General features: G+C 39.9%; 1 protein-coding gene across 2 annotated transcripts in view; it reads left to right on the forward strand.

Moving 5' to 3' along the window:
- The first annotated feature begins 9,747 nt into the window (after positions 1–9,747).
- The window catches only part of chl1a (cell adhesion molecule L1-like a), a 36,475-nt gene continuing 29,453 nt past the window's right edge, over positions 9,748–16,769 (forward strand). Inside the window, exon 1 of one of the 2 annotated variants that reach the window (XM_028409132.1) lies at positions 9,748–10,094. The gene's annotated coding sequence lies outside the window, so the exon portion shown is untranslated. Of the gene's footprint in view, positions 10,095–10,244; positions 10,358–16,769 lie in introns of those variants that run through there. The other variant, XM_028409133.1, reaches the window with a different exon arrangement.

Here is a 16,769-nt window from a genome sequence, read left to right on the forward strand (position 1 = left end):
GACACTGTCTCTGTTCACAACTAACTAATTCCACCAGTTTTTCCGAAGCCTATTAAAATCATTGGTGTGTTGTTATTGTAAGCCAGGCAGAAACTGTCATTTTTACACATTTGTGTGCGATTAGCCAAGGAGATAACAAAGTGTTAATTAGTAGGTTTTAAAGAAGCCGGTTGAGTTTTTGTGCTAAACTAAGCTGAAAGGCCGCCAGCTTCATATTCATATAATGAACATGAGAGAGCTATCGGTCTCCTCATCTGACTCTCAGCAAGGAGGCTGATAAGAGGTCTAAAAAAGAGAGAAATATTTCTTTAACAAGGACCAAAGTGTTTGTCCTCACTAGGAGTATATGAAAACCTTTTCCATGTTATGTTAGAATAAGTGCAGGGGGAGTTCCTTGCATGATGGCTCACTGGAGTGATTTATTGCATTAACACCCCTTAATGTTATTAGTTCCACCTGTGCCTGTCCTGCCATTTGATTTAAAGTGTTAATATAAAAAGTACTGATTAATCCATCTCATAAACATACAGTATCACACCTCAGAGAATATGTGACAAACACTCTGGCTGAACTGTCATTTTCCTTTTTGGTGTATAAACACTGCCTAGATCTTTCTTTTGTTTTGTTTTGTTATTTTTTTGTTTACTCGAGTTCAGATCCAATTTGAGAGTCTAAGGATAGGCAATATTCATAAACCTAAATAATACCTAGGCTATTTCGTCATCAGTTGTGTAAACTACTTATTTATTTTGTGCCAATTTTAAAGCAGCATTAGGAGATTTCTTTCCACAAGGGGCATAAAGTTAGTAAAACAAAGCTGGGAAAATTAGATAAGACCAAATCAGGAGTCATTTGGTTCAACTTTCTTCACTTGTTTACTTCATTTCACACAGTACAGGCAGCATAAAAATGCACAGGCCTAAGAGGTAGGAGTGGCTGCCAGGTGTAATATGTGGGGTTGGTGAGAGCCATTAGGACTCAAGTATACATGTACCAGAAAACCAATATAATGAGCTGCAAGTGGGTGAAAACATGGAGCTGCAGAGTGGGGTGTTAAAATTGCTCAAACTATGTGAATGTGGCTTCTTCTTTGTGTGCAGTTGGGGCATGCATGAGTGACATCTCTCAAACTTCTCTGATTGGATGAAGTGGTGTGGGTACACTTTACCACTCTCAGCACAGAAAAAGCACCTGGTTGTCATGGAAATCTAACGGAGCAGGTAACCTACAGTTAGAAGCTACTAACACTAATGTAAACTTATGTCAACATCACAACATCAACAATGATGGCTGAGAACACTAGATTGCTTACAGGTACTGCCAGACTAATACGACCTGAGACAGACAACCTCCTCTTTTTTAAAGGCCTGGAGGGAAAACAGACTCCACAAACACACTGGAGGCAAAGCAGTACACACATACTGGACAAACACACAATAGAGAGCATCAAGGACATCGCAAGGGAGAGAAAAAGACAAAACTGGAGGCTAAACTTCCCAGGAGCCGAAATCATTGATCCGCAGCATTTATTTTACTTTTTGAAGAAGTGAAGAAGATAGTGCAGTAGAAAGGTAATATTCAATGCAAAGCATTATCTTTTCCTAAACGTACACTCCACTCCACACTGTTATAACTGAAGCCTCACAGTGTGTTACATAGTATCCTCTCTGGGATACATGTTTGTAGATCATTGATGCTGTGTGTACATAAAAAGAAAACAAAACATTTTTTCTAATACCAAAAAAATGAAGGATAAAAGGAGGTCATTGTGATCCTAAAGATTATAAAACCCTCTGAGACACAATTGTGATTTTGGACTGTGTAAGAAAAACTTTCTTGTCTATAATTCAAGACTGCACTTGCCATCTGAAAGAAATTGGGTTGCTGTAGGTAGTGAGTTGCAGAAGGCTGACGTTTCCTGTTTTTGATAAGCATCCGCTGACAGCTTTGGTTCATTGTGAAAAGATGTATTTCCCATGACGAGACTGAAAAGAAACTGCTCTCTCTACCAGTTCTCTTCCACTTCTTTCTAAGTCACACTAAAAGTCTGCCCTTCATTACCCTGTCTCTCTCTCGCCATTTAATTGTCTTTCTGTTGGTCTCTGTCGCTCAGGTACACAATCATGTTTTCCCCTTTGGACCCCCCGCCCCCCCTCCTAACGGTTCAATATCTGTGCTGGGCCTCTGCGACACTTAACTGTATTATGTTAGGCCATACTAGTCCCTCAGTCTAATAGGAACCCCATTAAACAGGCATTGATCATCCACATTCTAGGCCAGGTTTCCTTAACTTGGCCATGAACATCATTAATAACGCTCCATGCAGGAGCCATTTGACATTTCCTTTAATTATGCCTGTAATTTATTCATGCACTTGATCCTAGGCGCTTGTTGTGGAAAGCTTCCTGAAGGAATATTTTATCCTGCTCCTCTCAGGGCTCACGGATTAGCAATCTTAATAGCAAACCCCTAAAGGTATTACTTCCTTCAGTGTATGTGTGTGTCTGTGTGTGCATAATGGAAATGAGCATTGTGTCCTTAATGCACGTGCTATGCTGCAGAAAGTCATTAGGGTCTTACTTTTCAACCATTCAGAGAACTCTGTAAATTCTCCTGCATTGCTTCTGTCTTGCCTAATTTTTGGGAGACCATAAAGAAAAGAGCAAACGGTTGCAAGATGTGAGCTTATCACACAATGCAGCAACCCCCATGTTTAACCCAGTTTTGCAGAGGAAAACATCACTGCTTAATTTGCTCGCTCTGCAGGTTGGTTAACAGACAGCGAAACACAGCAATTTCCCCCCACAAAGTAGAGGAGGAAATCTCCAATGCACATGCATCAAATGGGATTTAAGATGTTAATTATGATGTTTCTTGATCACAGAACATTGTTCAAATCCTGACTGCACACCTGATAAAAAATCTTCAGGTTGAGTGAGGGGGAAAAAGTGCATGGAAAAGCTCTTGTATGAAAGGACACACACACACACACACCCACAAACACACACACAGGTGGAAATGGAAGGCAATTTATCTCTTGTAAATGGAAAGTAATTTGACAATTTGTCACTGTGTCAGGACTGGAGGAAACACTATATAGCCTACTTTATTATTTCATGAAAAATTTAAAAGCTATTGCTGCAAATATGTAAACCTACCTCAACTTCACATTTCTTCTAATCATTTTTCCCAAAACCATAAATCCTCTTCCTTTTTTTCACACCCTTTTGTTCTGGGTAAAACACTTTTGAACATAAAAACACATTCATGTAGTTGTCAATCTAAAAACACCTTTTTTTGCACTCTTATACTCACGCTTGGTGGTTCTCTCTTTATTCCTTCTCTTATATGCAACTCGGTGAATTTCCTTTTGTTTTGTGCTGAACCTTTCTGGTAGCTTTAGTTCATTAACTAGGCTTCTTTGAACAGCCTTGCAAAGAAGACTAATGGGCCAGCATACTTTTTACTACAAACCCCAGTTCCATGGCTGTGGAGGATCTTGAATTTACTCTCTTCTGCTGCTGATTAGGAGGCCAATAGCTGGTGGCTACTGAAGGGGAAGATTCACTTTGGAGATAAATCCACCTTTTAGGTCAATAAGAAATTCTCTTGGCAACAGAGAGGCCTGGAATTAAACCAACGTGTGAGGTCCAGCCTCAGGTAAGAGGAGTAAATGCCGTATGTCTGTCAGTCTCTGTTTATATCTGGATGTACAGTGCCTAAGGACCATCGTCTATGTCCTCCGAAAGAAATTCTTTAGAGCAGTTTTGAAGCTTAGTGTGGAGGCCAGTTGCCATTTGGCTCCACCTAATCCTGCCTAACTTTTGGTTAATCCAAGTATGGGCAAGGTGATGGTGATTGACTTGTTGGGAGCCAGCCTTAGGAGGCCACACAGAAGTACAGTTTTGGCACTTGTGCATTGGCTTTGTTTCTTTGCCTCGGAGGTTGCTGCTTGGCTTGCATCAAAGTCATTAATTCAGTGTAATAATTATACATATTGAATTATATTTAGAACACCATTCATTAATAGGCACTCTAAGTGAAATTTCCTTTTCATTTACACACAACTTAACAAAGTAAATACACATTCACATTATATCTCTGACACCAGAGACTGTCAGAGGTATTGTTTCAGCATGATGGCCATTGTTTGTAGTGTCATTAAGCAAATGTTCTGTCAAGTGTCTTGTTGGTGAGGGTATACTTGTGACCACTGGTGTGCTTCACTAAAGCAGCATTTCTGTGTTAGTGTGTGGAATATGTTTATTGAGAAGGTTCCTTTTACTGCATTATATAATTTCACAGCATGACTGATGCATCAGAGATTTCAACAGTGGCAAATGTTGAAACAAAAAAAGCCAGCTTCACACAAGTGAGTCATTACTTGTTGAATAGCAACCAGCAGCGTGAGCTGTACTCTGACACAAATCTGAAAATCACAGTTTTTACAATGAGTTTTTAAGCAAAGGCAGTTTAAAGAGGCCAGAAAGTCTCTTAAGCAGTACATTGCCCTTGCAGTAACTGGGAGTGAGGGTTTACTGCCCTACTCAAGGGCCCTTTAGCAGTGTTTGTGGTCTGTAACAACAGACACCTTGCATTTGATAGTGTGCAAATTTAATGACCTACAGTAAACTCCTCACCCAGCGCCAGGATTCCACCCTGCAGAGTTTGTTGACAGTCTGCATCTTTACCTTCTGGGCCAACCTTGAAGTTTTGACAAGATTAAATTGCACTGACATCATCATCTCTTGATGCCTTTACGGCCTTTGGTGAAAGGTCCTAAACCCTAAACTCGCAGTGCAGACAGAATTAGACTTTATGCCTGTAGCACTATGCACTGCTGACCAGAAAACATTGTGAGAGGAGCAGGTGGCAATCGACATTACTGCTCACATCCTAATTTCCAGTGCTGCTGATTTGGATATAAATTCTGTCAGTGGCGACAGGTAAAGCGATAGCAGAATCAAAATTACTTTAATGGTTTTTTTTCAGTCAGAAGAGGGAGAGTGGAGGGGAGGGGAGGGGAGGGAGGCCATGTTATGTGTTGTAACCAGAAGTCTGTACGCCCATCATGTTATGAGATACTTTGACATCATGAACATGATACAAATGTATACATGAGTATGTATACATGCCCAGTGTTTAGATTGTGTTTCTGTTCCATTTATTTAAACAACTATAAATATTTAACAGTGTAAAACTGTTGGGATGGGATGATACGAGTACTCTCAGCTGAATATTCATTACATATAAATATTTTAGCTTTCATTTCACCGGCTTTCCATGAAGTCATCTTGTGTGTGTGTGTGTGTGTGTTGGAGTATGGTGTTTTCGGTGTTCAGTTTTGCTTCAGTATTAGGCAGTCTAAGCATCTGCAATCAATGAAACTATTGAACCTACAAGGTCATCCTACTTCACATTAAATTGCCATTTTTTCTTTCATAAAAGGCTGCATATTCTCTTCTCCATGATTCTGTAGTTAAAAACAGGGCAGAGAGATAATATTAAAGACATAAAGCTACAGCAATGTCAGCTTACAATCAGTAAACATAAATCTGTGTAATTATAACAGTGCATTATAATGACAGGGACTTAGTATTGTTTATTTGTATGAAGTAATCTATCCACAAATAGTATTAGCAGAAATAAGTATAAAAAATAATGTAGCTATACCAAACTTGCTTAACTCAACAAGTGTTGCCTGGCCCTGCAGAGCGCCTCGTTAAATGAAATGTTTGCTTCCTTCATGAGAAAACGAGGCAGTCGGGAGTTGTGTTTGCTTTCATTTTCAGAGTATTAGAAGCTTATATGTGTGTGTGTGAACCCTGCAGCATAATAGAACAAACACTGGAGATGCCATCCAAGTAGGTTATCTTCCATTTTTTTTCCTCTCTCTAAAGAGGGTTTCTGCACATAAACACACACATCATGGATTGTTCGGATAGCATAGCACCCCCAATGCTACTGGCATTTGCTTTGACGCATTCCTCTCGTGTTCAATGAAAAAAGATCCATCTGAGGTGATTGGGATTCAGATATGTATTGGTCCAAGGTGCAGACTGCTTTATGGATTTTCTATAGTTTCTTCCTAATGAATGTTTTCACTCTCCACTTGTCAATGATACAACGATCTGTGGCACTTAGCATACAATAAAATCTGCAAACATATTAGCTAGAGTATAAAAACAAAAATGACCTGAGTTGATTTTTAGTTTAGACACCAACATCAACACAACGTGTAAAACGGTCTCCTCAGCAAGTTTAAGAAAATACAATTAACCTCAAACAGCTGCCAGCAAGCGACCACTCTGCAGTTCTCAAGTGTTAACTTGCACATTTTTAGGTGACAAATGATGCAGAAACAGAGTGAAAAAGGCAGGCTGTGTTGTCACCATGGTCACCATGAACGGCAGCAGATCTGCTTTGCTCTCAGATTTTTATGGGTGATCATTAGCTGGTTAAGGATGAACACATCTGTTCCCCAAAGCCTTTTGCATCAGGATGTCAAACTCATGAATTAATCAAACATCTTGATTACCATTAAGAATCCCTTAATGGTCAGCATGTTGACCAATGAATAAACATAAAACAGAAAATCTATATTACATGTGCGTGCGAATAAAACTTATCACAGTAAACAGACACGTATACATGTACCGTAGTTCACTGAAGTAAATTAATCTTAATGCTTTTTAATTTGGCTCCTATTATATGGATTGTGGATTAAAATGTATTGGTAATACCAATTCTTAGCATGGCTGTTATTACGGAGATCAATTACATCATATTGATTTATTGACAGAGAAGAATGGCATGATGATGTCCTAGTTGGACAGACTGCAAAATGACATATGACCTCACACATCCACATAACAAAGCACAAATGTAACCCATAGTCAAATATTTCCAATGTGTGCTTGTATTAAAGTCATTTAACATTTCATTTTCAATGTCTCCCCTGGGTACCAATAGTCTAGCAAGCTGTCTGTAATACTGTTAAGTGGTGATGATGTAACTCCTCGTATTCCACTGCAACTCTGCTATTACACACATTCTCAGACACATTCACACCCCTGGGTCTTGAGTCAATAAATGAAGGCAGCTGGCTTTGATTGCACTTATCAGTCAACACTTATTCCCAGTCCGTCTCCATTTAGCGGCATACGCTATGCTCTTATCTTGTTGGGCAGCAAATATGAGATAATCCACTGCCAGCACAACAGAGATTTTTACATGAGGCTTGATGTTCTCAGTGTCGTCCACATAATAGGACAAGTCATTAAAATATACACGCGCAGAGCATAAGCATTCTTCTCCTACATGATACGTAGTATTCTCTGAAGCATTCTTAATCAAAAACAGCATTGCTCTGCACAGCATCATCTCCTTTCTTTACACATCCTTGTCTTCCATTGTGGAACTCTTTTATCAATCTGACACCTGAATATGTTGGCTGAATCATAACTGAGGACCCACAAATATGTGGGTTCTTTCAGGCAGGCATGGAGAGGTACAACACAGAATAATCCCTGACATCTTCAGGTCGATTTAATGTACAATAACAATAAAAGGAAATTCATAATTGGATGGTTTTATTACTTATGAAATGGAGTTTGTGCTGTGGATGATCCTTGATGCACTGCTGAATGATGGCCTTGCAGTAATAGAAGGACTGCCAAATGCTGGTGGCTACACTGAAGCACTCAAACTGTGTGATCTATAATTCAACCTCTCAGGTTGAATTTATCATTTTAGTCTCATCTTCATTCACAGTTATCTTTTAAAAATACAGTCTTTGTTGCATTGAGGCTAATTCACCTTCATGCTCTATAGCAATTATCATGAGGTCAAAGACAAATTAAACTGCAGGCCAACACAGTTTTTTTTTTTACAGACTGGCAATATTTTGTACAGGGGAATAATAAAGGGAAAGATATTTAGGACTGGCTATGCACTGCTTGCCTCTAATAAATAAAATATTCACACAAGAGCTCAATAGAGACAACAGAAGATTTTATGTTTAACAAAGGATACAACAAAATGCAAAAAAAGGTACTGATTTCAAAAAAGTGATGAAGCTGAAGTCTAAGAGGTTATATTATATCAAAGCTTTCTGATCTTACTGGTGATGCTGTGATATCTATTTCTGGATTGTATTGCTGTTTCCCTGGTGTTCACAACCATCAGAGATATCACTAGGGGGCATTGTTACACCATAGGAGGAAGGACGGCCTTTAAACTATACAGCCATTACCATGGCAACTACATTTTCTACACTCCTTCCTCGCTGGAATATATTTTGCTTGTTTCCTCTCTTAAGGATAAACTAGAGGCCACAGAGTGAACTAGCATTGGGATTCCTCAAAATTGATAAAAAAGTGATTTAACACCTGTGAAGTGTTCAGTTTAGCTGGAAAAGTTATTTTCCCATGTAACATTTACATTGTGGGACTTAGACGTGATGAGGAATCGACAGATGTCACTTATCAGAATGTGAAGTGCTCAGAGCTCAGAGCTAGATACAAACACGACTGAAGGTCAAGATTACAGGTCAGTGGAGCACAATGGCCTTGTAATGGGGGAAAATGTGTGATCTCGCAGCAGTGTTCTGGTGTTTCTTAATGGGGGGGGGGGGGGGGGGGGGGGTTATGTCAGGGTTCAGGACTCAGAGCTCAGTGCTGGTTCGAGTAGTAATTGGAATGTGAGCTTTTTCTGTATAGGTCCACAATGACACTGGAACCTCGTGGGAACAGCACAAAGCACAGCACAGTCAACATGACTGTGATATGATTAAAAAAAGAAAGAACATAATGAGAGACTCAAAACAGTATACTTATTAACACAAAAACACAACCTGACCTTGATTTTCAAACTTATATCACTATAAATCTTTTACAGGAGATAAGAGGATCATTTAGTGTGTAGTTTGATGGCACTGGGAGTCATTGCGGCATATTTGCTTCAGCCTGGTGTGTTTATAGCTTGTCCAAGACAAATCAGGTACATTAATGGAAGTAAAGTTCAACCCTCTTCACTGTGGCTTATGTGCAGCGTACTTTGATCTCCTGAGCTTAAACTCACAACAGGGAGAATTCATAATGTTGTCAGAACTGCTTGTTCATTTTCTAGCTCCGCTATCTTTAAAACTTTTAAATCGCACTGCAGTTGGATTGTTGAAATCCTCTGAATCGATTTATATATATATATATATATATATATATATTACACTAGAAAAACTTGTGACAAGTAGGCCGAGTCTGTGTTGACATATCTGCACTTCACATTCCTTCAGAGATGTGGAAAAGGCACTTGAGATGACAGTATGTTTCAGCTCTTGTCCAGCTGATACGGCTCCACACTCTGCTGGTGAATTAACACTGATGGGTGTGGACTAATACTGTACAAACAGCAGTTGCCTTCAGCACATTATAGTGTGCACAGTATAAGAGCAGAATAAGCAGCACTTGTCCATTGAAATTATAGCTCCATGATATAGAGAACAGGGAAAGTCCACTCAGCAGCCATTCATCCTCTTTAGATGTGGACAATTATGCGCATGAATGAACACTGATTGTACTTTAGAGTCACTGTAACAAATCTGACTGTAGCACCATGCGTGTACACGCAGCAAGGGGAAAAGGTGTGTGTGTGTGTGCGCGCGCACATGCGTGGACGCATGTATCATTTCCTCAAGTTCTGTACGCGTGCACGTCTGACTTTAAAGCCTGCGCCGCTTATAGAACATGACAGCAGTCATTCCAGAGTCGCTGCTTGTCCTTTGACCTCAGCAGCTTCCAAAATAGAGAAACGACCTTGTAGAGACTGACGTGGGTCATAGCAGCAGCAGCAGTTGTTTACTGCGCAGTTTTCGCCGTCACTCAAAAAGAGATTAACAGAGTTTTTAAAAAAAGGGAAAAAAAAGTGCACGCCTACCAAGTACTCCAGAGGGAGATGATTGCCATTCCGTCACTACTACTACGGTAATCATTATTTTGCGGACAGAAAGTTTTCATCAGTTTTTCATTTTGAGGAGGAGAACAGAAGACGAGTCCTAAACAGGTAGAAGACTTGACTCCTGTCATCACTTCTTATTGGTGAGTTGTTGCGCACTGAGACTTAAACAAGCTTTTGGCAGAAAGACATTCAGAAAGTGTCAGTTCTTCCTGTTATTTATCACTTTACCGTAAATCAGGGGAACTTTCAGGTGTAGACTTAACACCTGTGTGATCATTAAACAGGGAAAATGAAAGTGTACAGTTGACGTCAAAGTACAAGTCAGAGCAGAAAGCCAAAACAAACCTTAATAAGTTTTGACTGAAGTCTGTATCACATGCTGTCTTCTTCTTATCTCACAAAGGTAAAACACCACGTTTTGTTTCCTTTGAAAGTTGCTGTGATTATTTAGGTGTAGTCTGATTCTCTCAGCTGATTCTTCATACAGTTGTGTTAAACTTGTTCACATTAAGGAAGTGACACTCTGAATTCTTTACATAGTGGGAGATGACATCTGTCTCTGCTCTTCTGTCTGGCCGCTGACAGAGTGGAGACGAGTGGTATAGTGGTTGAGTTGCCCAGAGCGTTGGCCACGCTTTAGTCCTGTGAAGCTGGCCTATTCAGGACCCTGCAGCTTTGTCACAGGGAAATGGGTCGAGTCTCTTTCTTTGTGTGACCCAACTTGACTGAAACGTGGTAATTGGGGAATCCAGGGATCCTCGCTCCCTGTGGTGATGTTGGGCCAGGCTTCCAACAAATGAATTTACAGAACAGCAAGCTGCTACATGAGAATAGGGTCAGCTTTCAATTTAAACTTCCAGAGACATCCTGCATCCTGCTCAGATTGTATCTTCAACGCATTGAAAATCAATTATATCACATTTAATGGAAGACTGCACTTGGATAATTTAACTACAGTTACAGTCGATTAATTATTTCACTAATAGAAAATGTGTTGACATCTACTCTGATGATGTAACAGCTATTTTTTGTTTGTAAAAATACTTGTTACACCATTGTGTAGTCAGATATTTTTACTCAACTATCCAGATTCAGATCGATCGCCCACTTTTGCAATCTGTGTAACAAAATAACTCTCATTGCTCTAACATGCACTGTGAGCTGTAAGGTCTTCTGTAGACAGGTGTGTTTCTTTCCTCATCAAGTCCAATCAGTATCATCAAACACAGTTGGACTCAGATGAAGGTGTAGAACCATCTGAAGGATGATCAGAAGAAATGGACGCACCTGAGTTCATTATATGGCACAGCAAAGGCTCTGAATACTTAGGACCATGTCATACTTCTGTTTTCTGTCAATATGGGGTGCTGTGTGTACATTAATGAGAAAAAAATGAACTTAAATTATTTTAGCAAATGGCTGCAATATAACAAAGAGTGAAAAATCTAAGGGGGTCTGAATACTTTCTGTACCCACTGTATATAAATCCATATATCCACTGTGTGAATGTGGAGTGAATGAATAATGCTTTCAGTGTAAAGTGCTTTGGGTGCCTTGAAAAGCTCAACATAAGATCAACGCATTGTTAATATTATTATAAATCCATGCCTCCAGAGATTGTCTATTTCTAGAAGAATTGTCTATTTCATAGAAATAGATTTCATATTCAAAACGTATCCGCCGGTACATAAAATGAGCTAACCCGATGTGTCAGATTGTTTGTTGCACAGAGGCGTCTTGGAGGTCAAACGAGAAAAATGTTTGTGAAGGAAAGTTGCTTTGAAAAGAATAGCTGGCAGACACCACCTGTCACAGGATGACTTCAACCAATGAAATACAACAAAGCGCTGAAGCAGTAAGTGGGAAGATGATTTCTGCAGAGTTTGTATGAAAAAAAAGGGGAGCGTCAAAAACAACCGCACACCACAGACAACAATCAACGCACAGGAACACTGTTATTGAATAAACTTTTGCTTTTCATCACATCTAAAGCATGCTCATAACTGCCAGTACTGTCTTTACAAGACAGTGATTTGTCCCTACCAGCACATCGCTCAGAGCCAGTTTGTTAAAAGGATTTAGTTTGGACAGTAATGAATGAAGCCCTATAGCACAACAACACCTAATTAATCAACCCATAGATGCTAGCATCAGCAGAGATAAAACAAACATGTTTTGAGCCTGCTTTTAATCTCTCAGCAGTGGGAAGAACCTGCCTTTCCTGGCTCATGTCCATCTTCCCAGCCTTAAAGCGCAGGGGGGACATGTATGAACATGGAAGGCAGTGCGTCATAGGAAATACTTCTGTCCAACACAAAGGACTTCTTATCATTATTATTATTATGTTTTTATGGACATGCGCCTGCTGTAGAGGCAGATGGCGATCATGGTGTTTGTCGTGTTGTGTACCGACTTGAGAGTTCGTAATGGTTGCTCTGCAGGAGGTGACCACACACAGAAAGGATGTTTACTTCATAGGCTGGGACATGCTGTCACAGTTAACAGGGAGATGGGCTGTAGATGTCACAACTTATTTCTGTATTTCTGTCTCAAAGTGAGTTCTTGTCCTGAAACAGGAGGCTTAACAGTGAGAGCGCTGTTCAAAAGGGAGATGCCAGATGAATGCTGTGAAGAGCATTTTAAGTGCCAACAAACCATGTTCCTCACTCACTAGGAGGAATGCAGCCTATTGTCAGCTGAACTTGTCCAAAAGCTCCTGAAAGTGCAGCATGTAGGGGGGCTGGATGCTTAAGAAAGCAGACGTGACTGCCCTCAAAGCCAGATCATCCCAGTCCTTATGTGCTCACTGCAGAAACTTCAGTTGGTCCAGTTCAGATGGGGTGCAAAGTTATTTGTGCCCCCTGTGTGAGGCGTTGATTTCACCAAACATTTGTCGGCTGGAGCGGTCGTGACCTTTGCTCTTGGTAGTTAGGAACTGCTGGGGCTGAGAGGCGGAAAGCCAGGCACCATGGTAACAAGAATGCAAGTATCTATGCTGGAAAAAGTTACTAGGAATTTTAAAGACATTTCCACAGAACAAAAGCTTAATCCTGTGGTGAGAAAAAGTCTGATGCTCTAACAAGTCTGTAAAAAAAAGCAAGAGATGTTATAGCCCGGGAATCCTTTTCTGACTATTTTAAACCAAAGTGTTGATCGTTGGTGAGATTCTGTGCCAGAGACTCCTGTAAATATTTCACAAGCATTCCTCTGAGCAGGCCAATAAATTTCCCCCTCACATATACGCATCTGAGCTTCAGCTTCTCTTTCATGGTCATATACTGATCATCATTAAATTAGTGAGTAAGACGTTTGAAGGGGAAATCCACTGTGTGTCTTTATGGCACAAAACAAGCACGAGCAGCAGGAACGACCATGGGAACGACACAGCAGAACCACCTGCTATTCTGCTTCACACATAAAATTAATTCAATTTGTGCAAAGTACTGTGCAGATAATTAGTGGAACTGTGATACTACTGGAACCAATACAAAAAAATAGACTAAATCCTGATCATTACAAAGATCAATTAAAAAGCTGTTTCTGACAGTCTTCTTTCTCAAAAGCAGAATCAGCACTCACACAGACCCCCTAATTTATTCATGTATGCAGTTTTCTCAGATTATCAGCTTAAACTGTATTTAAAGTGTTAATCCACACGAATGCTTTCTCTGAGACTACTGATATGTAAAATATGTGATTATTGAGCTTCTCTATCAAAACACTTCATCACACTTCTTTCTGATTTTATGCAGCAGTAATGTGAATCCTTCAGATAACTAAGTCATTTGTAATGCTGTGTGATTTGGCAGTTCAGTTGTAATTCTGAACATATTAGTTTATGCTTCAGTTGTTCCCTGCTTCCCTGATATTATGCCTGTTTAACGGCTTTAATTATGCAGCAATGAAAAACCTTTAATTTATCCATACTATGCAGTGAACTGCTGCTTTAACTCTGTAAGGCTGTATTTTTCTCCTGGTGAGTATATGCCTCATTAAATAACTCTCAACACAGAAATTCCAACAAGTGCAGACATTTACACACACATTATGGAAACCACAAAAGAGTAAACATTATGATTGGGACTATTTTTTCATTAGGTTTACTTACGTTCTTACATGCACCGGCTTCATGTTGATGCCATAATTTTGTTAACTGCAATTGATTGGGGTGGGGTTTTACTCTCCCCAGTGCCTAAATGATTAAGTGGTTGAGATTCTCACCCCCTGCCTGGTAAGGCTCTTACACACTAGCTGCTCCTAATGGATAACAGTGAGCTGCTCAGATGCTGACAGCAGCTAAACACTGCATTCTGTCACGAAACATTGTATCTAATGCCTTAACAGGTCATTGTAGGAGCACATTAATAGTGTGTTGTTATATGTTATTGACATATTTTTTGTGTGTTTTTTTTGTGTTCCACCAATAAAGCTGGGGCTGGCATTAGCAGGCTCCAATTGCACAATTACAGAAGTTCCTAAGAAACAAGTATCTCTTGCTTTAAAAGCTGAAGTAAACAGGCGGAGACAGCATACCTAGCATGTCGCAACATATGCTGGATATACCTGTCCCAGTGTGACAGTGTGTACAAAACAGCAAGCTGTGATTTACTGAGACACTGCTACAGTGCGTTTGCATTCTCTCATTGTTTCCACAGAGGAGCTATTTACTTTGAAAAGTTTTGATTTTCATTTCACAGTGTCAAAGCGTAATGGCATTTTCTGCGTGAATCCACTGTCAGTTTGCATTCAGTCACTTTGCTTCATAAGAAGTGCACTCATCTCACATCTGACATTTAGAATAATCATCCTTTCTGTGCCTTTAATAAACCAGAAAATGTGGGCGAGTCATGGATGTGGAAGGCTCAATTCATATTTGTAGAAAACCACAACAGCCTGTGACTTTTAGTGTCTATAAAAAGGCCGCATTCGATGTTCCTTTTGACCCAGCAACATCGTTTTGAGTTGCTAATTTGATAAGCAAATAATGGCAAACATCTTATAAATGCACTACTTTGTTTAACCAACAAATATTTGTTTTTATCTATATTTAGTGTGGTGTTTGCCATGGTGACTGTGGTGATTGTTTTATATTTTTCTTACTTTCCCAAACCCTCTCAAATCCTCAGCATGGCACATCATGGAAGGATTAACTTTGACCCTACTGCTATAACTTTGCTCATCTACCCTTGGTATTCCTAACAACAGTGCCTGAACTCAGTACTTTCTTTTTTTGTTGCTGGAACTTGATTCATATGCTAATGAGTTGAATTCCCATGGATTTCTCTCTCCTGTGCCATAGATATAGCCCCAGAAACTCTATCTTCACGCCCCCCCCCCCCCCCCCCCCCCCCCCGACCCACCCACCCATCCTTGCTTTTTGGCTGTTGTTGTCTCCTGCTCACTACCTCCATTCTCTGTAAGGGTCACAACCTTCCTCACAGTAATCTAAAACAAATACCCAGCGCTGGCTTTACTGCAGGTGTTGATATTCATCTACATTACCATCAGACCCTGTAGAGTTTCTTGTAAATCGGCCAGCATCTCACTTGTCTGAAATGCTTATTTCAAATGAATGGAAAAGATAAGGAAGCTTAAAAATTCTATCAGATAAAAAGATATTTTCAGTTGAGTTGAATCATTGCTTTATTCTGGAGAAATTCCTTATATTAAAGGGTAAAATATCTTGCTTTTAACTGCCTTATTTGTACAACACAAATACAAAAAAGAAATATAAATATAGATAAAAAATATATAGATAGAATGAAAGTTTTTATATACAAATTACAAATGTTTGTGTTTAACACATATGACAACATTGTGTGTCATTGATTGTATGTGTCTGGGGGTGTCCTTGGTTCTGGGAATGGGATATGCTTGTTCTTGTCTTGGGGAGTAGCCTACAGAGTAGGAAGCTGGTAATGAAGACACTTTTGCAAATACATAGTCTTTTTACACTGTCAGTAAACAACGGAGGAAGTAGTTGCATCACATTGTTTAGTGTGAAAATTATCCAACAACAGCCTGTGAGGTGTTCTGTCATCTAAGCTACTTTTAGTGATTATAGCTTGCTGTTAGGACCAGGCTTCCTCAGCCGCGTCTTCAGTCCAGCAGTGCCTTTGTTTGAGAATTTGGTATTTATGAATTATTAGTCAGCAGAGTTGCCTCTGGGAATGTTGCAATCGTACTTCCAGTAAACAGGCTTTGCTCGATACTTGGCTTTAAACAGAACAGCCACCCTTCTGTTTAATCTCAGAGTGCTAACATGTTTAGCGTCTTTGTTGAAACATTTATTAACCTGATTGATGTCACTTTTTTATGTGGCACACCTGTTTGCATGCTGAAAGATGTCAAGCGGTGTGCCATCTGCATATGGATTGATTTTGGGCCACTATGTCCCTCAGGATGTTTTTTAACTGTGCTCTGGCACTCCACACACCAGCTCCCAAACTTCCGACCTAACACAGCGGAGCCCCTAAAACACTCTTTAATAGATCCTTTCAATTGGGTGCACAAACCAGAACAAACACTTTCATTCATGGTGTTCCAAAAATGCTAATGAAGCAAGGCCCTGACACTTTCACAGGGATACCCCTGTCATGGGCCTGCGTTAGACAGCAGTGACGCTACTGCTCACACAGGGTGATGCAAGGTATGAGTTAAATGGTTGTTGTCTATGCAGAATTTGACCCACCAAGACTATTGATTGATGTTGGCTCTGAGCCGGGAGGGCGTACCAGGTCAAAGCAAGAAAGAATTAGCGGTCAGTTTTCAGAAACAGCTGATGAAATTCCTCAGCTGCCTTTGACATTTGATTT

The sequence above is a fragment of the Parambassis ranga genome, chromosome 7 (genome assembly GCF_900634625.1).
Source record: "Parambassis ranga chromosome 7, fParRan2.1, whole genome shotgun sequence".
In the NCBI taxonomy this organism is placed as follows: domain Eukaryota; kingdom Metazoa; phylum Chordata; class Actinopteri; family Ambassidae; genus Parambassis; species Parambassis ranga.